At 37.7% G+C, this 26,067-nt stretch overlaps 1 long non-coding RNA gene across 1 annotated transcript in view; it reads left to right on the top strand.

Annotated features, from left to right (window-relative positions):
- Positions 1-21,955, top strand: part of LOC118805734 — a 34,397-nt gene extending 12,442 nt beyond the window's left edge. The window contains exons 2-4 of the long non-coding RNA XR_005007060.1: positions 17,807-17,898; positions 19,650-19,928; positions 21,662-21,955. This is a non-coding gene — a long non-coding RNA (uncharacterized LOC118805734). The remainder of the gene's footprint in view (positions 1-17,806; positions 17,899-19,649; positions 19,929-21,661) is intronic.
- Positions 21,956-26,067: the final 4,112 nt, after the last annotated feature.

Genomic DNA, 26,067 nt, shown 5'->3' with positions numbered 1-26,067 from the left:
AGTCAAAAAATTTTTTTTAGTGCCAGTAAAAAGCGGGAAGCACATATTTAACAGAAAATTATACAAAAGCCTCCAACACAAACTGCAATATTAAATATATCAGTATTTAATGTTTAGTCTTCACTTTTGTGCATCCTACTACCACTTTAACTCTTCCATCCTTACAGTACTAAAACTTACGACTGGCATCATGTTCCTCTTCAAAGAAACACTAACATTCACACAAGCAGCTACCCAAACTCGCCTTAGCTGCCTAAATTACTTTCTCATGTGCTCCTAAGATGGCCAAAACAGATACTTCTGAGAAGATGAGATACAAGATAATCAGCTTACATAAGGAAGGATAAAGTAAAAAAAAAAAATAAAAAAAACTGAGTTTTTGTGGATCTAAAATGATTTGTAGCTGTAAAAAAGCCCTTACTGAAAAAAATGAAATAGATGGAAAGAAGAAAAATTTAACAAGAACGCAGAAACTGGATATTTGAAATGTGTACTGATGAGTGTAAATTTGTAATAGGGGTTGCAGAAAATGCAACCAGCTTCTAAGACTGAACTTTGAAGTTGTGGAAAAACAACCGTGTAGATTTCTTCGAAAAACTCCCAAAAGAATGGTAGTTTAAGATTATTACTAAATATTAATATTAACAGTAATAACTGTTTTAGTTGTTGAGGCTCCTGTGTTTTTTTTAAATAAACATATGTTTTCTGCTTTTTTTCTGAAGCCTGGATCGGCAATACAGGGCAGCCAATCAGAACATAGCTAATATACGTATATCATCTTAAAGGCACCGTAACAAAAATAGCCTGTTTGATTCTAAATAATAAAAGAGAGCTTGTGAAATTGACATGAAAAATCTTTTTGGGATTTGGGCCCTTTAAACATTTGAAACGTTAAAACTTCATCTTTCTGTGTACATTTGTGTTAGTACAGCATTTCTGTGTGAGAGGGTGTTCTTTGGTAGGGTGAAGATTGCTGTAGAGTACGTTAGATTTAAAAATTGTCTGGAATCCAGTAGAAAATTGATGATGGTATTTAGGATGTTTCAACGAGCACAGAGTGATGCTGATAATTGCTTGTCTGAGAGGCCATGTAGTCCCACAGTCTAGTCCCCAGACATCATAGCCAAGCCCAGAGCACACTGCACACTTACTGGATAGATGACAGACAAATAGAAAATGGTAATTTATGTGTGAGGTTTTTTTTCTTTCTTTTCTTTTTTTTCTGAGATCCGCAGGAGTCGACAGGCCACCAAACCCCTCAGAGACCAGAGAGAGCGATACTGCTGCTCAGAAATCACAGCATAATGTGCCGGAAAAGGGATGATGTGAGCTGTGTTCCCCCCCCGTCTCTCTCTCTCTTCCTCCTTTTGTCTGGGCTTGCTCTCGTGTTCATCGGATGAGAGGCATGATTGGGTCTCTCTTTCTGTCTCTGTGTCTCACTATGTGTAATGTCTCCTACACTTTCTTTTTCTCCTTCAGTATCAGTGTTGGTGACGGAGAAAAAGCGGAGACTCTGGGGTTTAAAAGTACCCAAAGCATCCTGGGTAATTAGCCATTACGTTGCTGTCACAGAGGGTTGTGCAGTCAATACAGAGATAATTTGGGCAATGGTGAATGACAGCGCTGTCCGGACTGCTGGGATGATCAAGGACAGAGCCAGCTGCACCCGGCATCTGTCAGGCTCATGAATCACACACACAACACACACACACGCGCGCACACACAGCTTGCTGCTTACAGAACAACTGAAGCAGAGCAAGAGAAGCTAACAGAACCCGAGAGCTACTCTAAACAAACATGTTTATACCCTCTTCTCTTCTCTTCTCTTCTCTTCTCTTCTCTTCTCTTCTCTCTCAGAGGGAAATGGCTAGTTAAGGCCTGTCTCTCCAGTAGAAAGGCAGGGTAGGGTGCTTGTTACTGTTGGTGGCAAATGAGTGACACTGGGTGTGAAATAGAGAGGGAGGCCCAGAGCGACCAGGGCACAGGGTGTAAGTAATGGCAACACAGGCAAAGAGAAAGAGCGCAAAAGAGAGCAGGGAAAAAGGGGCTTGTGGCATAATGAAAAAGCTATTTATTTCAGTAATAAAGATAAATGTGTGCCAGGTTGATTATATTTGGATCGTGTGAATTGGAGCTGTAACACATTGAGCTTGTATGTTGGGGGCAGGGAGGAAAACACGTGATTCGGTATTGCTGCCTTTGCTGAAACATTCCATAATTGTTTCTCTCTCTCTCTCTCTCTCTCTCTCTCTCTCTCTCTCTCTCTCTCTTCCACTCTCCCTGTCCTTGTTGAAATATTTCATAATTACATAATTAACATAATTAGTTGCTGTTATCACTGACTCAGGATTTAAGCATCTGTGAAGTTTTACTGTAGTCTAAGATTTGTGAGACAATGCTTATGTAAGATATTGTCATTGCATGGAAACAAAACTGAACAGTTCTTCTTGACAGAGGCTTCTTGACTGACTCTCAAAGGTAGTTTTTGCAAGAGTGCAACATCCATAGCTTTGGATAAATCTGTGCTTTTTAATATTTATTTGCTTAATTTAACACATTGGAAATAAAAACATAAAATGCGGCCTATGCAAAAGTTACGGCACATTTTATATTGTATGTTTTATTTTTTTCCAGTATGTTAAACTCAGTAAACAAATAGAAGTTGTGCACTAAAATTGTTGTGCACTACAGGTGTGTTCTCTGTAGAGGATGTGTTAACTTACTTTCACTCAGAAGATCAACAAAACATATAATTTGACCGGAGGTGTTCAGACTGTCCTCTATGACTGTATATTACTTAACATTCGCAAATATTTTTAAAGGTGCATGGAGAGAGGCACTGCTTATTAATACACAAAATAATAATAGCACACGTTGTAAAATACTGCATACACTGTGGATTTAAAATCTGCAGTAACATTGAGCAATACAGTGAAATAATTTTGTTTTCAGGATCAGCAACACTGAAAAAACTGCTTGTGTCAGTTAATGCTATGTAATTTTTGGAATATACAGCTGAGCATACTGACCCTGAACACGGTTTAACTGCAATTAACAAGAAGTACAGTACTGTTTCTCTACTGTTTTTGTGCAATTAATTACTGATGCTATTGGGTTTACTTCATGAAATGGTCCGTCTGGAATAATCACATATACTCCACATTCTTAGTCTTCATAATCCATTCCAAGCTGTTACAACTGTAAGTCTGTATAATTAAAATTCTGGAATTCTGCCTGAAATTTGTGTAGTTAGATTAACTCAGTAGCTGGTAAAATTACAAAGCCAAATATTTATTTGTCTGTCTGTCTGTCACTTTTTCCGTTTTGGGTTGTTTAAAAAGAAATGACTTTTCTTTTAATATGTCATTTAATGTAAAAATATGAAAAAATAAGCATGTTACTGACAAAGCTTTAAAGAACAGTTCCTTTGCTTCTCCACCGCTAAAGTACTGGTGGTTGATAATGAGTATGATTACAATCAGTTTCATCATGTGTCAAGCATAGCATACTGCTAGTGAAAATGATTTATATTAATATTATTATTAACACATCAATACAGTTGATATCAAAATATAATGTCTTGGAAAATATTTAAAACATCATTATAAGAATTTAAGATTAAAACCTTTAAAATCTTTAAGCATTCTTTCAAAGCTATTGAAGGATCTATTTATAATGATCCATTAATTTCAAACCATATTTGTTTTACATGCCTGTGAAAACTCAAATAGATTACATGAAGTTATTTATTTATTTATTTATTTGTTTATTTATTAGTCTAATTGAAGTTTACACATGTCCCTAAATTTTCCTTGTTAATATTTTCATAAAAAATACAAATTTAATTATAAATATAAATAACAAATAATGTTTTATTTTTATTTAAAAATATGAATAAACCATCTGATTGATGGCCTGAGCCTTTTTTTTTTTTTTGCTTGCTAGCTGACACCCAGCATACACCACTAGTTGCAGTAGCATGGCTGAACTGACTCTGAAGCTGCAGTCAGCGTAGCAAATTTTGGTTTCTTTCACCTTGTGGAGTAGGTGTGACCAAGGCTATATGAAACTCTGTGATTATGGAGTTTTTGCATTCAGTTTTGATGTTTGATGTTTTTGTCATCTTCCAGTGTTTTACCATTTGCTTTTCATACAAGTATTATATTTAGCTTTAGGTCCACTTGCACGAGATACATCAGGATATTTCATTTTTATGAGATATGATAAGTTGGAACAGACAAAAATAATGAATAATGCCACATTTGAAAATACTATTTAAAGCTATGAGTACATATTTACATAATTATTACTGGTTGAAAGATTTGAAAGAAATTTATACATCGCAGAGTAACAAGATAATACAAAAAAGTGTCAAAATTATTCTCAGTAGTGGTGATAGGAGCCAGATGTCTGAAGAGTTTAATGCCTTTTAAAGTAACCCCAGCAGGAAGTTATTGCGCGTAATGGTTATGAACACACTGTGAGACATTGATTCATGATAGTATGTATTTTTAAAATGTAGTCATAGTGGAGAATTACATCTGGGGAATTCTAAGGCAAAATGGTCCCCAAAGAAAATGTGTATTTCAGATTTGCCTTTATTTTACTATTGTCAACATTACACATAAAAACCCATGCAGGTGGTTGTTTTGGATAGTGCTTGTAATGGCTATTTTGTGGTAGACTTCTCGAACCTTGGCTCCTGTCACCACCATTGTGAGGAAAGAGTAGGCAAGTTTCTCTACAATGCACCATTTCACATTACCTTTACATTTCAACATCTTATAGATTGACTTTCTTTACATGTCAACCACCCAATTATGCATACATTTAAAAAAAGTGGTGAAGTTCCCCTTTAACAGTTCAAGGCAGCAGACAGAAATTCAGTTGCTGGAATATTCTTTTAATAGGGCTTTGTACGTGAAGGTATTATCATAAAATTAGTTTTGTGCTACAGTTTCTCATTAGTTGGATTTTTCCCCAATGTTCTGTAAAGCTTGTCCAACCAAACAGAAAAAAATGAGTAATTTCTTTGTTTGTAGTGTTAAATGTGAATCACTGTAAGAGATAAGTTGGATAGTGGCCAGTGAGTTTTAGAGGTAGCTTTCAGAAAAGCAAAACTGTTCTTTATTTAATCACTCTGCTTCTGTAGAAACTCCTGCTGCTCAGGGGACATATGCGCCATGCCTCTTTATCATATCTTAATCAATATCTCTCACAGCGTTAATGCAAAGCAGCAAAGCACACACTACAGTCCATCTTCTCAACTTCGCCAAAATTAGTCGCTATACCAAATTTCCAATTCTTGCCTAGAGGTAATGTCCTTCAGGTTTCTCACTAGATTTGAGGAAATTTTGGACTGTGACCTTTATTGCTCTCTCACTTTCTCTGTCTTAGTTTCTGAGCGAGAGAGACAGAAAGAGGAGGAGAGTTGTCTGTGATGCTTGTTTAATCTTATTATACAGTGGTATAGCCGTGACCTACAGTGGTTGTGCAGATAAAAGAACACAGTAGTATAAGTCACCTTCCTACTGTATAATTACCTCCATTCATCCTGCACTGGCATTAGCCTTATGATAAAGACAGTGAAACTGCCTGTCTCCTACTGAATGACTCTGCAGATGCACAGCTGTGACAGTCAATTAAAAATGAAGGATAAGGCCCCATTCTGAGTGGGCTCTGAGTGGAGTGTTTAGGGCCTTTTCAGTTATGTAAATGTCTGGCAGGGCTCCGAGAGGTGATTTCACGTGTTTTTCTCTTTTATTTTTCACCATATGCAAAATGAACGACATAAACTCTTGAGTGTTTACCTGCCATCTACCGGAGCTGGGCACAGGCACCTCCTCACCACATCCCACCACATTAAGAACTCCTCAGGGATCCATTCCTACATATGCCTCTATAAAAGAGAGAGAGAGAGAGAGAGAGAGAGAGAATTTTATAATGGCTGTTTACTGTGCTTGGAGATACTGCTCCAAACTGCATTTTAAATGATAAGTGTCTCTCCATTTACTGTCTTGAAATAAACATTTAAATAGCCTTTAATTAGCGTGTCCTTTCGGTCTGTCGATAGGCCTGTGCTAACCGCTCAGCACCTTAACGAGCCTTAATTAAACTGGTTAAAGTGGAAGCCAGCAGGAAAGTGTCTGTCATTTGTAAATGGATAAATACAAATGGATTGTGTGGCTTTGACTTGGTGAAATGACTGCAAATACTCTCTAGTAAACAGGACAACATAATTATTCTGTGGCTCCATGAAGCAACAGTATTTTAAGTGCCCCCCACTTTGTCTGGCGATGGAATTAGATGTACTTTTAGGCTTGTTTCACACTTTAGTTATTAAGCACAAATATCTTAATTATTAAGAAAAAGTGGAAAGATGTTGTTGAAGAGTGTATAATGCCTGACACACTTGGGAGGTGGTGCTGTTTTTGTTTCACTTCTGAAGCTGTAAAAGTTTTAGTTTAAACTACACAGAGGAACAGAGGACCACTCTCATAGATCAGGGCAACTATTGACAGGCAGATGTTTGCTGCTCTAAAGTAAGCTAAACATTATTTGCGGTACTGAATTTGCTAAAAATCATTTAATATGATGTCGAATGATAAATAACTTTACAGAAATGTGTTATCAGTTAGCTAACCAATTAGTTTTTCTTGACATAGGTACTGATAGTAAACTTGATATATCAGTCAGGTTAAACAGGACTGTACAGTGATCACATTTATTTAGAACATTCTATGTAAAGAATATATTAATTATTATTAATATTAACACACTTGCCATTCCTTTTGTTTCCAGGGGTGCAGCTTTGTTCTCAAGTTTTGGGGTGGGGGGATGGGACAAACATGAGAACATAAATTCATTTTGCTGTTTTAGATTTAGCTCACAGTGACAATGTGGTGTGTTTGGAGAGATTTTGTGAAAAGTCACTCTCAAAAATGGGTAAACAGTAATATAAGCTTTACACCTTTTATGTCCCAATCATCCCAAGACCTCCAAATTTTTGACATTTGTAATTTTTGGCCAGCATTCATATTTTGCCAGTTCTTAAACATGTATGTCTGCACTGTACATCTTTTAAAGCCAGTTTATTTTGAATAAAAATGTTTTTAAATGTTCTCCCTTTATGTGTTTCTAAATTTTCCTTTCTAAGTTCTATTGAACTTCTTTGTCAGATAGTAAAGTGTTACGGATGCTAACTAAGTTGAAAGTTTGGCAGATGCAACAACAATAACTAAGGCAAGAATAAATATGTAAAGTTCATACACACTAGTATAAAATACACATTGCCAAGCGTTCCAATAAAGCTGCATTTTCTTATTGTGTATAAAATAACCCTGTTTTGACTTGGGCTCCCAAAAAGGACATGTTCATTATTGTGGCTAATTTAAATAATACTTCATATTATAATGCAACTGAAATATAGCTTATACAGATTGTAACATTTTCTCTGCCATAGAGGGCCAGAGTTTCATTTCCAGTTTAATGGAGGTGTAGAGAGCTCAAATGTAACTAGTGTTCAGAAAGACGACAAGCAATTAGAAAAAAAAATCTCAAATATGGAACTTAATGTCCTTGTTCCCCTACTCTGTGTCGCCAGCAGCCGGGAAACTTTCGGTCCTAATTATACATTTCTGCCTGTCTGTCTCTCATCTCTCTCTCTTTCTCTCTTTCTCTCTCTCGCTCTCTCTCTCTCTCTGTCTCATTATCCCGTCTCCTCACGATCTTCACATAGTTACATTAGCACAGAAAGAGCCTGATCTGCACTTAACATGAATGTGTGGAAGAGAGGGGTGATGAAATGAAGAAAAAGGTAAGATATATGGAATATGTAGAAGAGGAAAGGAAAAGCAATACCAAAAAAAAAAAAAACCCTTGGTCATACGGGAAGAAGAGCTTTTGGGGCTCTGTGTAACCCAAAGCTGTCCTGATGTGCTCATCATATTGACTGCATGGTCCTTCTGTCCACCCACTCCCTCTGGAGAATCCTGTCACTGAGTTTATCCAGAAGAACCGATGTTTGGGTTCTGTTTCTGAAGAAATATCAGTATGAGATCTGTCTCACATCGTTACAATGATGACTCACTGGGCCTTAGAACAAATAATGAGGCATTGAGCTAGCTGAAGCAAGAGAAGCAGAGCATTCAGTGTGAACTGTGCCTTTGGATTATAACTGTGATGTATTATCATTAACCTCTTAAACTGTAAAGAACATATATGGGTTTACATTTCAGTTTCTCATTCTCAAGACTACACTATCCAAAAGAAATCTTTTTTTTTTTTTCTGCATCATTTGAACAGCGGTTGTTCTTTACATCATTTTTTTTCTATGATATGATGTAAATGCTTTAGAACATTTACTTGCATTTAATTGATTAAAGTACCCACAGTAATAAATGTTAGAAACGTTTTGGTTTCTACTGTGAAGTTACCATTTTAGAGAGACCTGTTTTTTTTTTTGACGATATGTTTCATAAAAAGTACCATACAATTCATTGTAGTTACAAGTGTGCAGATTATATTGTTACATTTGGATGTGGGGTTTTCTTTTTTCCCCACTGTGATTGTACAGTGATCTTCACTACATTATATAATACAGGTGTGCGCTACACTGATCTGTACCAGTAACCCACCCTTCAAACTTAGACGGCAACTTCTGATCCATATATATTATTTTTTACTTACCGTCTCAATAGCTGATGACAAATGGACACAAAAGTAATTTAGCTACAAATGTGAGGATGAGTGACCATAGTAGCGGTAGCTAGCAATCTGGTAGCTTGTGGTTTACCTAGATGCATATGTTTTCAACAGTTAAGAAATGTGTCCCACTATAGGGGTGCTGAAAATTGTATAATGTTGGGGAAACATATTTTAGTGTTTAACCAGTTCATATCCAGTAACTAAATGTAGTATGATAAGAAAAATGTATGATAAGAACTTGTTTTTGTTGGTCCAAAATTATAAAATTTGCCTTGGATGAATATCAAACAATACAATATTTGATTGTTTTTGATTACAGATAATGTTCGTAATTTTAATTAAATCAAATTTGGATTTTCTATTGATTTGGTAAAAACAGGGTCATTATAGTACTTGTTAGTATATTTATTGCATGTATATTGAAATTTGTTTAAAGTTTTTTTGTTTTATTATCTTGTTTTTTTTTATTTTGGTTTTCCATTTTAATTTCATTTCAGTTAGTGTTTAGAGTGCACTAATAGTTTTAGTTTGTTTTTTGTTTTCTGAAATGGTTATGGATTCAAAGCAGTACTAAATTGGACTTCATCATTTCAGCAATTCAAAATTAACACATCAGTAGATTATGCAGGTTTTACTCAAAGACATCACCTTCATTCATCTTCTAGACCATCCTTTATTCACTGAAAACACAATAGTTTTCATTTGCATTGCAGTGGATGTTGTTGTTTTGATTTAGTATTCGTGTTTTTGAAAACTGTTGTTTTATTGCAGTTGATGAAAACATTTGTCCCTGCTCATTTTGTTTTTGTAAATGTTTTCATTAACTATAATAACGCTGTATAAAAATCCCTAATCCCTTGTGATGAAAAAAAAAATGATTATCAAACTCACTTTCTAGCCATATAGCTTGATAAATTTGAATTTTTTTGTTTTAAATTTACGCACAGGCATGTTTAGAGAACATATGTACCTAAGCAAATTTTAAAATAATCAAAGATGGACACTGGGCTAGGAATTAAAATATTTTCAAGAAACTTTTGTCTTTGCTTCCCTTGGGGGGGCTATAAAGTCTTAATTAGAGGGGACAGACCCATGGACATTCTTGTAATTCGCACCCTGGTCACTACTGAAAAAAAAGTCCTAATATTACTAACTAAGTAATAACACCAGGATTCAAGAGCTGAAGTTACTCCTATAATAGTTATATCAAGTAAATAGCAATAATTGATAGTTCAGCAAAAGTCACTGCAGATCTTGTGGGTTTGCACAAATGTCTTTCTTTCTGTAGCAAATGCAAATGAACAAGAGGGCATATCCTCATGATGTAGTACTAGGAGACTGCGGTCATATTCTGACCCAGACACAGGCTCAGTGCTCTGACATTAGGATCTACCTTATTAGAGTCCTGTAGGAACAGCCTTATCTGACCATAACTCCACTCACTACTGACATAAGAATGGCTATCATTGGGTGTGCGCGTGTATGCGGACGTGTGTGCGTTTCTACCTCGCCTTTGCCTCCATTTAATTAAAGGCACAGTGCTCTCTCCTCTCTCTTTCTTTGCATACTCGGCACAGGGGACATTGATACTCATTATTTGCAGAGCCAGAACACTGAGACTGTGTCAAGCCTGCATCCATCACGGCATGCCCGCATACAGTCAGCACAAAAAACACCATTCTGCACACTCAGCACATTCGCCAATTTGCAATTTTCCAGTGTGTGGAAAGCTGACGTTTTTATGGCTGAAGATCACTTTCAAATGTGCAGATCATGAGAGAGGCCCCTCGTTAGCCTCGCACTGCCGGCCACTGCTGTAACGAGCCTCATTAACAGCATCACATTGCAGAGAGATGGAGTCACCTCTGTTAATGCTTAACAACTAGATGTGTTATCAATGGCAGTAATGCTAATGCTGAGGCAAGGTGATACTCCCTTGCTCTTATTGCCAACATCTCGCTCAGATACTGCATGTGTGTTAAATTTGCCAATAGCTTGATGTATGTGATGCTAGACTATCTGTCTGTGTGTCTATCTATGTTTATTTAACCAGTAATACTAATCTATAGTTAATTAAAGATATAAAAAATAGAAATGATTGCACTTTTTACAAATAGAATATCACCAATTGGAAAGATAAAAATGCAAATGAAACAAAGAAATGATCCAATATATGAGATTATATTTGACATTTTCTCTCCTGTAGAGAGTAAAATGTACAACCTTTTCCAGAAGGATGCTAATGCACCGCTTAGCAGTTTAGCATTATTTTGGTGTTGAACCAAATGCAGAGAACCACTGTGTTGCAAGCTGTCAGTGAAGAATATAGTTGTCAATATAAATGAACTAATATTAGAAGATAGCCCAGCTGGTAATTATTATTATTATTATATTACCATCAGGGAACATGCAAGCAATAGGATAAGGTTCTGTAATGCTCATATGTTGTCCTTCGTAATTGAATTTGGATTTCAATGGTATTTTTTACTGCCATTGTTCCATAGATGATAATCATTTATATAAATTTACATTAGCATTCAAGCTTAATGTGTGACCCCTTGTTAGCTGCAGCTAGCTCTGTGTGAAAGTGTGTGTTGGTAAGTTGCAGATGAATGTGTGTGATGCTCAGTTAAATGTGTGTATAGCTTGGTGTGTGTGTGATACTAGGTTAGCTGAAGCTTGCTTAGTGTGTGTGTGTGTGTGGCATTGAGTTAAGTGTGTCTGGGCCCATTCGACTCTATTCATTATGTGGCTAAAGCGGCAGCTCTGCTCTCCTTGGAGCTGGGATGAGTGTTATTAAAGGCAGAGTGTTCTGACACCACTCTAATGAAAAATAGGAGCTTCCTGAAGGTTATGTTGCCAGCCAGCACTGAAAAGACTGCTTCATTTTGCTCTCTCTCTCTCTCTCTCTCTCTCTCTCTCTCCCTCTCCGTCTCCCTCTCTCTCTCTCTCATGTTCAGGCCAATGTAATTCGCTCCTCCTGATAGATATTTTCTCTTAAAGGTTTTTGTGTGTGTGTGAGAGAGAAAGAGAGTGTGGCCAGTGTGTGGCAGCCTCATCATAAAGAGACCTTTAGCTTTTTCTGTTTTGATGTTGCTTTTTTTCCTCTCTATAGCACAGAGCAGAAGGAGCCTTTTGCTATACTGCGCAGAGGCAGAGATTTGGGTTACAGACTCAACTAGCTACAGATTTACAGTATTTTTTTTTTATTTAACACCATAGATTTGAAATCCCTATAAGATCTAATGCTAATGTAGGGAAACATTATGAACAGAAAGTGTAAAGGAAAAAAAGTAAGCACTATAGATCAGACAAGGTAAGGTTATTTATATAGCAGAATAAAAAAACAGCCTTACTGCAGTCACAAGTTGGCCACTTGTTTCTTAAATTCCTGAGTAATTCTAAGCATGGATATGCAGTCCTACACAACAAAGGAAAAACAAATAAACCAAAAAACTTTAATTAGTGTGGAATCGTTTTAAACTTTAAAAGGTTCTTCACACCTATCTCATTTACAAAAGACCATATTTTTCCCATTGATAACATTTGTGTGGATCATAATGACCATAATGACCTTTCCTTAAGCAGGCTGTATAACTTACTGTGCCTTTAAGACTGATATATGTAAATGGCCTCTGTTCTGATTGGCTGCCCTGTATTGTGCCTCTTTCATATATCAGTCTAGGTTGAAACAATCCTTATAACTTCAGTATAAATGAGCAGGGCTAAAGGGTTGTAGGCTGAAGAGGCAGATAAGTGTAAATGAGTTGTCAATTCAAACTGTCAATTTAGGCTGTTTTGCAATGTAATTTCCATATATAGACACTTGGTTTTCCATGATACGCTCTCTTTAAAGCCATGATCATCAAAGAATGGCCTGCAGCCTAGATCTGGTCTAGGTGAGCAAGAATTCTTTGCTATCTGGTGTCGCCCAGACGAGGATGGATTCCTCTTTTGAGTCTTGGTTCCTCTCAAGTTTTCTTAGGGAGTTTTTCCTTATCACTGTTGCCCTTGGCATGCTCATTTTGGATTTTCTATAAAGTTACATTGTGACAATGCCTGTTTATATATATATATATATATATATATATATATATATATATATATATATATATATATATATATATATATATATATAAACAGGCATTGTCACAATATATATATATAATTACGCAAGTCTTGTAAAAATGTAAAAATGATTAAAACACTAAATACTGTTCACCACCGCAGCAACTATTGAGACGTGTAAGCACACATAAACAGGAAATTATAGCACAAATATAGAAGACAATGTCTTTTTTTTTTTTTTCTGTTTAATGAGACAGCAGAGCTTGTTCAAGCGGCTACATGAGCTGTGCTTGATAGTCACTGTTTTTTTCTTTTGTATTATAGTAGATCAGACAGATTGAATGGCATGATAAAGACGTATTTTGTTGCATTCTGTAGTGCATCCATTTTTCTTCATGTTTACCACTGCAAAGATAATGCTAATTTCCACTAGTACATCTGTGGAATTTGTTATATATCACGCTAACTGTGGTGTATACTCAGTGTTCCACTGGACTTAATGTTTTTTACCGCAACTCTGCCTTAGTTATGGAAGCTTGTACTCTGAACCCTTCAGTACATACTTTAGCCTAGCCTGGTGTGGGTTCAGGTCATTTTCTTCTCTTTTCTTCTCTTTGAAAGATGCACACGAAAACTGCTTGAGTGCTAATAACACCACCTTGTGTAGAATATTCAGGGGGTTTGGCCTAAAGAGTATTTTCTCTATGAGAATTTTGCATTAAAAAAACGTTGGTTAGAAGATTCCTTAGGGAACCGTAAGTGCTTTTTCTGTGGCATTGTTCCAAACCTTGTTTGCCATTTTTAAGAGTGTATATATATATATATATATGTGTAAATGAACACGTCTAAAGATGTGGCATAAACAGGACTTTTGAAAAGCTGCTTAAAAAACAATATGAACCAAATAAAGAGAGAGAGACAGAGAGAGAGAGAAAGAGAAAGAGAGAGAATCTAAGTACTTTTCTGCAGTACTCAGCAGTTGGATGATATATATGACTTTTTTGAGAAGTGGGAGGTCACGGTTTGGGTGCCCTCAAATTCCCACACTGACAATCCAACTCTCAGCCCATAAAACTGCATACACACACTCACACACACACACTCTTACCCTGCAGACCCCTGGTCATCCACAGAAGAGCCTCCTGGGAGGCCTTGTCATTCTCACATACAGGCAGATTACTGTTTTACAGTCAGTCTCTGCTTTTCTCTCTGTCTCTGTCTGTGATCTCTGTCTGTGTAGTGAGTGTTAATGCAGTCATTAAGAGGATGCCTCTGTGCACATGTTTCTCATAAAAATAGTGTTTAGAGGAATGTGTACACAGTGGAAAGGCACTGAGGTGCACAGGCATGCTAAGAGTGCAAAATGATGGAAACAGTGAAGAGGTTTCTGTAATGGGAATTGACAGCTCTTTCACCATCTGCAAAGACCGTTTTATGGAAATACTCTATTCATTATGCTGTAAACTAGTCAATGAAAGTGTTATCTGATATTTCTAGAGTTGATTGTCTAGACTTGATTTTCTTTTACCACCCTGGCAGCACCATTGCAAAGCTGAAAACAGCTAAAGGTACATCAGGTAATATGTTTTATCTTGTAACACTTGGAATTGAAAGCAAACATTAAATAAGGGCTACTAGCAGGAATTTGTCACACAAAACTCAGAGTACGACAAATGGGTTAATGTGATTGGTTTGTTTGATATAAATGCAGTCTCAACACCAACGATGCTTAAATATTCCCTTCATGGTGAAAAACTTGCACTGAAATTTTAAAGCCTCAGTAAGTCACATATCAAGGTCAAGAAATCAGAGCCAGAGTCCACTCTTCATTTATTGAACTTCCAGTCAAAATGGTATCTAAGTACAAGTTTCTCATTTGTCAGCATCAGAAAAGATATGTGTAACAGAAACTTACACAGAAGCCTCAACCACTAAATATAATATAATTTGTTCAGTGTTTAGTGTGCCCACCTTTGCCTTTATAACAGCTTCCATTCTTTCTGGGTGGCTTGCTTTCAGTTTTCCAAAGAAATCTGCTGGGCTATGTTCCATCCCTTCCTACCCTTAAGTTCAGTCTTAGAAGTTAGTTGAATTATGTGCTGCTTCTCATGATCCAAATAATCCCAAACACATTCCTTGATGCTGAGGTCTGGACTCTGGGGTGGTCAGTCCACTTTTTTGAGAACCATAGCTTCTTTGTTGGATTTGCAATTTTTCCACCTTTTTGTCCATTTCTTTTTCTCAGTAACGGCTTCTTGACAGATACACATCCCCCATAGCATAGAGTTGTCTTCTCACATGTGAAGAATAGACAAACACCTGTTGATTTTTTCAGAATTTTTGTTCTGAAGCAAGAGTGATTCTCCTATCTCTCAGCTTTACTGAGCAGTACTGTTTATCTGATGGTGACAGTTTTGGTGGTCTACCAGGTCTTGCATGATTGTATTCATGTGGATATGATGTATACTTTTGAATAAAAGCAGTGAATCAGTTTTTTCAGTGTGTGTTTTATACTGTACTGGCCAGGCCCTTTTAACTCATCTGTTGCTGGTGATGTGTCTTTCTCAGGGTGAATGACACCTACTGCTGGTGTCCTGAGTCCAATATCATGCTTGTGTCTTTGTCTCATTTTGGAAAATGCTCCAACACAGGATCACATAAACAGACAAGTAGTGAGGCCTTTAGTAGAATATGGGCTTTCCTTATTTACTACGGACAAGAAGGCCCATCAGGCAGTGAGTAGAGAAGGTGTATGATGAGCGTGTTGAGGGCTGAGGAGCTCAGTGGGGCGCTAAGCTGCATTTATGACACAGCACTACACTAATGATGGAGTTAATGTTAGTGCTAAACACTAAAACTTTTCCTGCCTCCCCTTCACTACAGCATTGGATACTGGAGAATACGCTAAGCACATGCTTAATTTCCCTTAGGCAAGGGTCTCTGTTTGTGTGTGTGTATGTGTGTATGCATGTGTGTGTTAAGCACCTGAAAAGCAGTGAAAAACATGTCACAGTCACTTCCTGTGGCACGTATTCCTGTTTTTGTGTGTGTGTGTGTGTGTGCGCATATGAGCGTGTGTACTCTTTTTTTTTCTGTGTGGATTGTTAGGGTTGTTTTTGAAGCACAGACTCCACTTGTCAGATTATGCCACATTTCCATTTGACTTTCATAAGCTGTTTGCGGCTCACAGATTGCACGGCGAGCTCCTCTCCTGTGCCCGGCCCGTTACATATGTAGCTTCTCTGAAACGAGAGCGCTGTCCTGCTTAGAGCAATAATTCTAAAACCAATCCCACAAGGCGTTATTACACTCTTTTTTCCCCTATTTTGAGGAAATATAGGAATGAAATGAGAACATGTAGAGATGCAGAACTACATAGTTTGTTATATGGTAATACCCAGTCTGCTCCTGTTCTGCACATGCATGCGCAAGCCCCTACATATACCTCATGCAGCTTAACAACTTCCGTCACTGCTTTTATGTGTAGTGTTTTACACAAAGCTCTTTAATAGTGTGGCTAATGAGTACTGTGCTGATGCTGTGTGTGTATGTGTGACCAGGTGTGTGCATGTGTGAAAACGTGTCAGGGTATGTGAGTAGATTCTATGTATGTATAAATGTATATGTGTGTTTTTTGTTCACATATTTTCAGTCCTACAACAAGAAAAATATAGGTATGAACTAGGATATCAGGACCAACAAAATAATCCCAGCTAGATGTTTCTTTTTCTTTTCTTTCTTTCCATTTCTCTTTGTTGTTGAATTTAAGGTTAGGGTTAGGCTAAGGATAATGTTTAGAGAGTTCTTAGTACGTATGTGTAGTTACATTATGTGTACAGTACTTTGCAAAAGTCATTTATTTCATTTATTTAAATTCCAGTCAAAACAGCCATTAAGTACAAGCTATTCATTTTTTAGCATTAAGAATATATTTCAGCATCAGGAACATATATTTGCCAGAAAATTACACAGAAGCCTCAACAACTAAATATGATATGAATTTTTCAGTGTTTAGCTCGTCCACCTCCATTACACTTTGCTTTTTCCTGCAGGGGGGTTGGTTACAGTTTTTCAGAAGAAATCTACAGGGGTATGTTTCCACACTTCCAAAGTTCAGTCTTTGAAGTTGGTTGCATTTTCTGCATCTGACGATCAAAGTAATCCCAAGTTCAGATTTAAACTGATTTATTCACATTTCAAATGTCCAGTTTCAGTATTCTAGTTATTTTGTACTTTTTGTGTTTCTTTGTCTCAGTAAAGGTTTCTTCACAGCTACACATCCTGTGAGACCCATTGTGTTGAGCTGTCTTCTCACAGTAGAAGGATGGACAGAATCACCTGTGGATTTCTTCAGATTTAAAAGCAAGAGTGGAGCTTGATTTACTTCCATATCTCAAAGATGAAAGCTTTAAGTACTGTTTATCTGATGGGGACAGTTTTAAACTCCAGTTTTGTAAACACGCTTTTACTTATTTTCCTTTGACTTTCCTCTTTCTTATGCAAGTAGATTACCTTCTATCTAATCTCCTTAGAAACATCTCCTTTAGCCATTGTAGATGCACTTTAGGAAGAAATTGGCAGGGCAGCTAAGGTGGGTATGGGTAGCTGCTTGTGTGAATGTCAGTGTCTAATTGAAGGGGAACATAATATCAGTGACACCTTTGGGAACAGCTTTTGTTGGGAGGACATAGCTGTAACTTGTTGATTTAAGACTGGAAGGATGGAAGATTTGTGGCAAAAGGGTGACAAAAGTGAAAAGTGGACAAATTAAATACTGATTGATTTGATATTACACTTGTAACATTGCACTTTTCTATTAAATATATGTTTCCTGCTTTTTTCTGATAAAAAACAGAATAACTTACACTGAATTTCGTTACATTTTGACCATAAATTAAATAAACAGGTTTGAATAAAAAAATAGGTTCGTCTCTGGCTTTGGCATAGTACTGTATATGTAATACACACGTGTATGACCCCACATCCTTACATTGTAGAAGAACAAGTGTATGTGTGTTTGTGTTTCCAACAGGCTCCAGGGTGCAGGGTCCAGATTCTGCTCCCTGTGGGGAGGCCAGTGCAGTAAGAGAGGGATGAAAGCAAACGCATGGGAAAAAACCCGGCGTGAGTCCTGTTCAAAGGCACACAGCACTCCTCAGTGGATTAACATTTATTGAGCGTCTAAGCTGGCTTTTCTCGCTCCAGGACAAAGATACAAACTTAATTGCTGTGACTGTTCCACCAACTGATCACCAGTGTGCCCACCAAAGCTCAGCTAATAGACACTCCATTACGGATTAGAAAGTCTCTATTACCAAACAAATTAAGCATGCTCTGATCTTAACCTATAGGTCGAACGGCATTACAGCAAAGTTTAAGCTGTTAGATGACTGAGAAACGTATTACGCACTGGCGCTGAGGTTGCAGTTTGGTATCGATTTTACGATAGCCTGATATGATGATTTATGGAGTGCTGGTGTCAGTATAACAAGCTGAAGGACACACAATATCATCTTCAACATCATTAAAATTCAGACGCTTCTCCGACCCACTCATCAACTGCTGCTCACTAGCAGAGAATTTCGCAGGGAGAAAGATACACACAAGAAACACACACATACACTCATGCACACAAACCTATACATATAAATATAGCTTAAAATACTGCAATAAATGTATTTCATATACATATACAGAAATATATGTAGAAAACATTATAAGCCCTCTTTGATGATGTTGGCTAACTTATTCCTGTCACTGAAATGAAAAATAACTTACCTTTTTTTAATGTAGCACTTTTTATCAAAGCATGTCTTGCCACTTATGCTGTGTTTGTTTAGACTGCTTGTTTTGATGTGATTGGAGTAGCTGCTTAAAGGGTCGCTCCATTGAAAGCAGCTGTGAGGGTAGAGTAGTTTCAGAGTGGAGGTCTATAGAGCTGACTGGGGCAGAATCTGTGGTACACTAGAGCCCCCTGTAGGCACTGAGAGGTTTTGCAAAAATCACAGCATATGATGTTACTGGACCGCTTAAAGGAAAGCTCGGTACAGTTGCAGACAGCCTGAAAGCTGTGCACAATGCAAATATTTATTTATAAAGCATTTAAAAACAGTATAGAAATTACCTACACATGGCGCCCAATATGTTTAACGTGACAACTACCACTTTGATGCCACCATCTGCATGTACAGTATGTTTACAGAAGCAGGTTCACTTCCTTCACCGTAATGTGGAATTTGATATATATATATATATATATATATATATATATATATATATATATATATATATATATAATGTGTGTGCTCAAAATAAAACTTTTTGTTTGTCTTGTGTTAAGAACATGGCATGGTATATATAAGATTCATTTAATTGGCTTATTTACATTAATTGTGGATGGTCCGCAGTATTAAGAAACAGCCGGTGTTATCAGCATAGGTGCCAAAAGTATAAGAAAAAATGACCAAGTGTAAATCTCAAATCAACTCACAGTCGGAAGAAATGGTCCCTGTTCCTTTAAAGTGTCTGTAGGGTGAGATGGCATGCAAATGAATAACGTGATGACTAAACACCTCTCTCTAATGACTTAACTAGCTATTAATTTACTGTCATGTCATCATTATTAATCACATTACCACACACACACACACACATATCATCACTTCCAAGGACAAAATGGAGTGGAACATAGTGATAATATAGTCAGAACGGAAGAGCAGTTTTAGAGACGAGATCGAGAAGAACTTTGCCTTTAAAATATTGAAGAGTTCTAATGGATTTGTTATTCTACATTATTATCTCACTCACTGTATCCGGTTATTTAGTGAAAATCTCTCTCTGTTTTTATCTCTCTCTCTGTGTGTTGGAATCTTCAGGATCGCAGATTCTGTCCATCGTGAGGCCGTCAGCAGGGTCAGAGCGGCAGGGCAGGGTGTGAGGTCAGCGTGCTGAGGTCCATCAGCCTCCTCCATCGGAAAGAGAGCGAGAGAGAGTGAGAGGAGACATTAATGCAGGATCTTCTGCTGTGACTTGGCGCACCCCACTGGACAGCTGGAGACTCTGGGAGCAAAGAGGCTGCCAAAGCCTGTCTGAGAGAGGGAGAGAGAGAATGGTGGGCTTGTGTTACCTGCAGCTGGTCACTACCATCATGATCTGTAATTATGTACATTTACCTACTCCTGTTTTTCAAGCTTTATTTATAAAGTGCACACATATACATGCAGGCTCACATACCTTGCATGCATACATGACCAGTGCAAACAAAGCACTAATTTTACTCTATACCCTTACATTTGCATGTGCAAATAAACACATGACTTCTGTAAACTTTCTATAGGTAGCACACTAACCCTGGCTGTTTGTTGCTATGCAGAGGTAATCAAAAGAGGCAACCTGAAGTGTTAAAATGGAGGTAGAATATTGCGCATGTAGTGAGTTTTGCTCCGAGTGATTTGGTGACTTAGCACAAAACAGCATCACTTTGAGTGAAAACAGAACTGTCAAATTTCCATTCATGTATAATTGGCTCCATTTATAGTGTCTGACGGACAAAACCAAATATAGAAAGTAGTTGTTTCTTTTTCTGATGGATTATCAAATCCGTTCTGCAATAAACATTTCCCTTAACAGCAGCGCATCTCTCTTTGAGCTGTGTGAATTATGATTACAGCATATGAGAGTGTTGATAAAATGGGTTAGCATGAGTGTGGAAGTGGCTTAAAAGCAAATGCTAAAATACAGTGAAATAATCATATAAATTATGCATAAGCTCTTCAGATGGAGCAAAATGTTTACCCCCATGAATTATTCATTGTTTATCTGTGTTTCATTATCATATTTCCTTTTCAGTTGTCTGGAAAACTTTTTGAGAATACAGCACAGGACTTGATGGTATTTTAAAAAAGATTTTTTTTTCTCTCACTATGTCAAAAGTTAAAGCTTCTTTTGAAAACTATTACATGTAGATCCCGTTATTCACATCACACCGAAGTGAAAAATATAATGGGCCCATGCAACTCGTTCTGCATAATGCAACGGCGGAAATACTTCTCCCATGACTATAGCCATTTGGTCTGTCCCCTGATTTCAATGCCTCATATTCACTCATTAGACATAATGCCAAATGTGTGGTGTGAATATTAGATCAGATGTGTGATTGCTGATTCTGCCCCACTTTACCCCACCCATGGCTTAATCGGGATCTAATCTGGGTTCATCAGCTCCCCAGCCCTAACTCGCAGCCTGCTGACAGTCTGCCTGCTCTCTGATAAATGATCTTAGCTGAAGCCAGATTTAACATGAGAGGCTCAAGTGCCAATTATGGGCGTCTGAGTTGGTTAATAAGCAGATGTAGTTAAATATCTGAGCTGGACGCCATTTGTCAGGCAGAGTGTGTGTTTCCCTGTGAGACATGATGCTGTGGAACATGTAAAACCTGCATCTTTCCTTCCCTAATCACCTTTTATTAGGGAGCTGACATCATGATTAAATTAACCCAAAACATGCACATGCTGTAGGGAGTCATTCCTATCGCCATGCTCTTGTTTAAAGCCTCTCACACAGTTAAGGATATGTGAGAATGTAAAAGAACAGCGCGAAAGAAGAAGAGGTAAAGCACTTTTTATTTTTTTATATGTTTGTTTTTTTTTAATGAGTAAAATGTGACAAACAGTATAATTTAGCTTTTTTACTAGATATTGGACTGAACCCATTAAGTGATCATTTGCGCACTGCAGCTAATTTGAGGGCTTTTTAGTCATTGGATGGATGTGCACCAGGATGCTGAGATTCTTTAATTATTTATTTATTATTTTTTTAATGACTGAAAGCCCTTGCGGCTTTTCTGGTCTCAGCTTAATAAACGCTCTGTATGTTCTTGCGGGATGAGTGTGTGCATGAGTGCGTTTGTGTGTGTTTTCAGGTGGGAGCTTCATTCGACAGTGGAAGTGTGAGGTTTCTCATTCTTCATGCACTCGAGTGCTGATTCTCCTTCACCACACAGACACACAGGTGACTTTCTGCTTTAAAATAATCTCTCCTACTGGCTATGAATTGTTCTCTCTGTTCCTTGCTTGCAGAAAAAAAATCATAAACAATGTGAACTAGAGATTATGACTTATTTTCTGTGAGCAAGGAACATTAATAACAATAATGGATTCGCCAGCTATAGCAGTGCATGTGATTTCGGTAGGCTGCAGTAAGCGAAATTAAAAAAAAAAATAAAAATAAAAAAAAATAACTCAACCATTTAATCAGTTACCAACATTTGGCACTGAAGGTCATACTACCTTTTCCAGAGCTGCTTTTCAAAACTGCCACCAGTAGACCACCTCTTGTCAAAGTTTTGAAAATGATTTGAAAATAGAACAGTTGACCAAATCACTGTGGTTATACGATAAAAAATATATATACAAACTTTCTTCTATTTTGGTAAATCTGTTTGTGTGTGTGTGTGTGTGTGTGTGGTGAATGTACATATCAGAAAATGAATGGGGGTTGGGAGCATCTGTTGGCAGAAATAAAAGCTTTTTCATGCTCATGTTGGGAGCATCATTAGCATAATATCCTTTTCTGTAAGGTGAAAACAGAATAATAATTGGCTTGGCCTTTTCTCTCTGTGTGTTGTAAAACAGTTAGGCATTAATTTGTGGATAACTGTGCAATTATTTTGAAATGCTAGCGATTGCCAGGCTGGTGTGGAGGAGAAGAGAGGAAAGGAGAGGAGAGGTCATACAGGAGGAAGGGAAATTAGAAAGGCAGCATGGAGGCAGAAGAGTGTAGAAAAGTTAAATAGGCCATCCCATTAGTTAGCAGCCGTATTTGAAGTGGACCCATGCTTGTTCTAGCTCTGATTACTAACTAATTAGAAATGCATACATATCTGGTAATAGTTTTTTTCATTTGTGGGCAAAATAATGAATTTAGTACAGTATGACAAAAACACTAAATGAAGGTACTTTTACCCAGAGAGAGAAACGGTTCAATGCTGTGTGCTGAAGTTAGTAGCCATACAAAAATATGATACATGAACATATATTCTTTTTACCTTTTGGAACACTGTGGCAACATATTGCAATGTATTCCATTTTCTGTGGGAACACACAGGATTGTTATGCTGTCTTTTATCATTTTAAAGCAAGTTTTTCCTTTAGATGTGAGGTAAATTAGGTATTCATGATTAGCTTTCTGGCTATTTGTATCTGTTGCTGTGCCCCTAATATTTTATACATGTTTTCTGATGATGACAATGATGTTTTTTCTAAGGTTAATGGCTTGTCTTAAATGCATGTACTGCTCATACTCATACATTATACTTGTATTAAACTCTGAAGTCATGTTTCCAATGTGTGTTTTACATATTAATAATGCTGTGTCAAAAGGTAGGATTGTTGTGAGTGAAGGATTGCTTAACAACTCACAAACTTAACCGTCATTACAAATGTCCATCACTGGTATCAGTCTCTCAGGTGCAGTGTTGGGAAAGTCTTGTCTTTCAGCATTCCATAGACATCTGTACTCAGTTCTGTGTAAATTACAGCCTTGTCCCGAGTCGTAATTGTTGGGGAAGATGGTGCTTTTTCACTGCGTTTACAATCACACACATGGAAATTATCTGGACACAAGCACTGAAAACGTAGTGCATTGAATTTGCTTGATTTAGATATGTACATCATTTCCACACAAATAAAATGTACTACATCAACACAACAATTGCCACAAATAAGTAAATGCAAAAACGGTCTTGATGTTATACAAACTTGATGTTATACAAACTAGTGTAAAAAAAGTTTGAATAGTATGTGGAAATGCAAATAAAAACAGAAAATAAGGGGTTTGTAAATCCACTTTGACCTATATTTAAATAAGAACACTACAAAGACAAGATGTTTAATGTTTTACCTTATGAACTTCATTGTTTTATGTAAATACCTGCCATTCTGAAGCTGGGACAGGGGCAGTTTAAAACTAGGAACATTGTGAAATGTTCATCTTCTTCAGGTAATGCAATCATGCTTGGGTATAAAAGGAGCATCCAGGAAAGGGACGAGCCAGGATGGGTTGAGGCTACCACTTTGCCCAAAAATACATCAGCAAATTAAACAGTTTAAGAAAAACATTCCTCAGCAAACGACTGAAAGCACTTTAGGTACTTAACTCTATACAGTGAATAGTAATCATAAGGGTGGATTCATTAAGGTGAATCTGGAAAAATATGTGCGTAAAGGGCAAGGACCAAAACCACATCTGAATGGCCTGGACATTCTATACCTCAGACAGTGCAGCATTAAAAACCGGCATGCTTCTGTGATGTATATCACCACATGAACTCAGGAACACTTTGATAAACCATTGTCAGTAAACACAGTGCGTTACTGCATTCGCAAAAGCAGGTTAAGACACATGTCAACAACGTTCAGAAATGCTGCTGACTTCTCTGAGCTTGACGTTGTGTTCTGCAGAACAAGGACCATCTAGCTTGCTACCAACGTAAAGTTCAAAAGCCACAGTCATTGTATGGGGTGGTATGGAGAACCTACACATCTGTGAAGGCACCATTAATGTTGATAGATATATATACACATTTTGGAGCAACACATGTCTTTTTCAGGGATATTCATGCTTATTTCAACATGACAGCACCGAGCCACATTCTGCATGTATTACAGCAGTATTGTTGCATATTCATAGAGTGTGGGTGCTAGACCAGCCTGCCTGCAGTCCAGACCTGTCTGCCGTTGAAAACGTGTGGTGCATTATGACATGCAAAATACAATGACAAAGGCCTGTTGTGCAGCTGAGAATTTATTTAATGGAGATTGACTTGTATAATGAAGAATGGCTAAAACATTCTGCTTCAGTCCCCAGTTGATTATTAAGTGCTGTTAAAAGGAAAATGTGTTGTTAATATGTGTTGTTAAATGTGATGTAATACAGAGGTAAACAAGCTCCTGTCCCAACTTTTTTGGAACGTGTTGCAGGCATCAAATTTGGAAGAAAGGTATGTTTGGCACTGTCTTTCTTAAATAAGCAAAGCCTTCCCTGAAAAAGATGCCATCTGGATGGCAGCATATGTTGCTTTAAGACCTGTATATATCATTTTACATTAATAGTACACTATATTGCCAAAAGTATTTGCTTGTCTGCTTTCACACGCATATGAATTTGAGTGACATCCCATTCTTAATCCATAGGGTTTAATATGATGTCGGCCCACCCTTTGCAGCTATAACAGTTTCAACTCTTCTGGGAAGGCTTTCCACAAGGTTTAGGAGTGTGTTTATGGGAATTTTTGACCATTTTTCCAGAAGCGCATTTGTGAGGTCAGACACTGATGTTGAACGAGAAGGCCTGGCTCGCAGTCTCCACTCTAATTCATCCCAAAGGTGTTCTATCGGGTTGAGGTCAGGACTCTGTGCAGGCCAGTCAAGTTCTTCCACTCCAAACTCGCTCATCCATGTCTTTATGGACCTTGCTTTGTGCACTGGTGCGCAGTCATGTTGGAACAGGAAGGGGCCATCCCCAAACTGTTCCCACAAAGTTGGGGGCATGAAATTGTCCAAACTCTCTTGGTCTGCTGAAGCATTAAGAGTTCCTTACACTGGAACTAAGGGGCCGAGCCCAACTCCTGAAAAATAACCCCACGACATAATCCCCCCTCCACCAAAATTTACACTTGGCACAATGCAGTCAGACGAGTACCGTTCTGCTGGCAACCGCCAAACCCAGACTCGTTCATCGGATTGCCAGATGGAAAAGCATGATTCGTCACTCCAGAGAACGTCTCCACTGCTCTAGAGTCCAGTGGTGGCACTTTACACCACTGCATTCGACGCTTTGCATTGCGCTTGATGATGTAAGGCTTGGATGCAGCTACTCGGCAATGGAAACCCATTCCATGAAGCTCTCTACGCACTGTTCTTGAGCTAATCTGAAGGCCACATGAAGTTTGGAGGTCTGTAGCGATTGACTCCACTGACAGTTGACTGTGGAATATGTAGTAGTGAGGAAATTTCATGACTGGACTTGTTGCACAGGTGGCATCCTATCACAGTACCACGCTGGAATTCACTGAGCTCCTGAGAGCGACCCATTCTTTCACAAATGTTTGTAGAAGCAGTCTCCATGGCTAGGTGCTTGGTTTTATACACCTGTGGCCATGGAAGTGATTGGAACACCGAAATTCAATGATTTGGATGGGTGAGTGAATACTTTTGGCAATATAATGTACCTTCACAGATGTGCAAGTCACCCATGCCATGTGCACTAATGCACCCTCATACCATCACTGATGCT

This window comes from Colossoma macropomum, unplaced genomic scaffold (assembly GCF_904425465.1).
Source record: "Colossoma macropomum unplaced genomic scaffold, Colossoma_macropomum, whole genome shotgun sequence".
NCBI classification, from domain to species: Eukaryota; Metazoa; Chordata; class Actinopteri; order Characiformes; family Serrasalmidae; genus Colossoma; species Colossoma macropomum.
The sequence above is the reverse complement of the archived record's forward strand: the minus strand, read 5'-3'. Positions and strand labels throughout refer to the sequence as shown.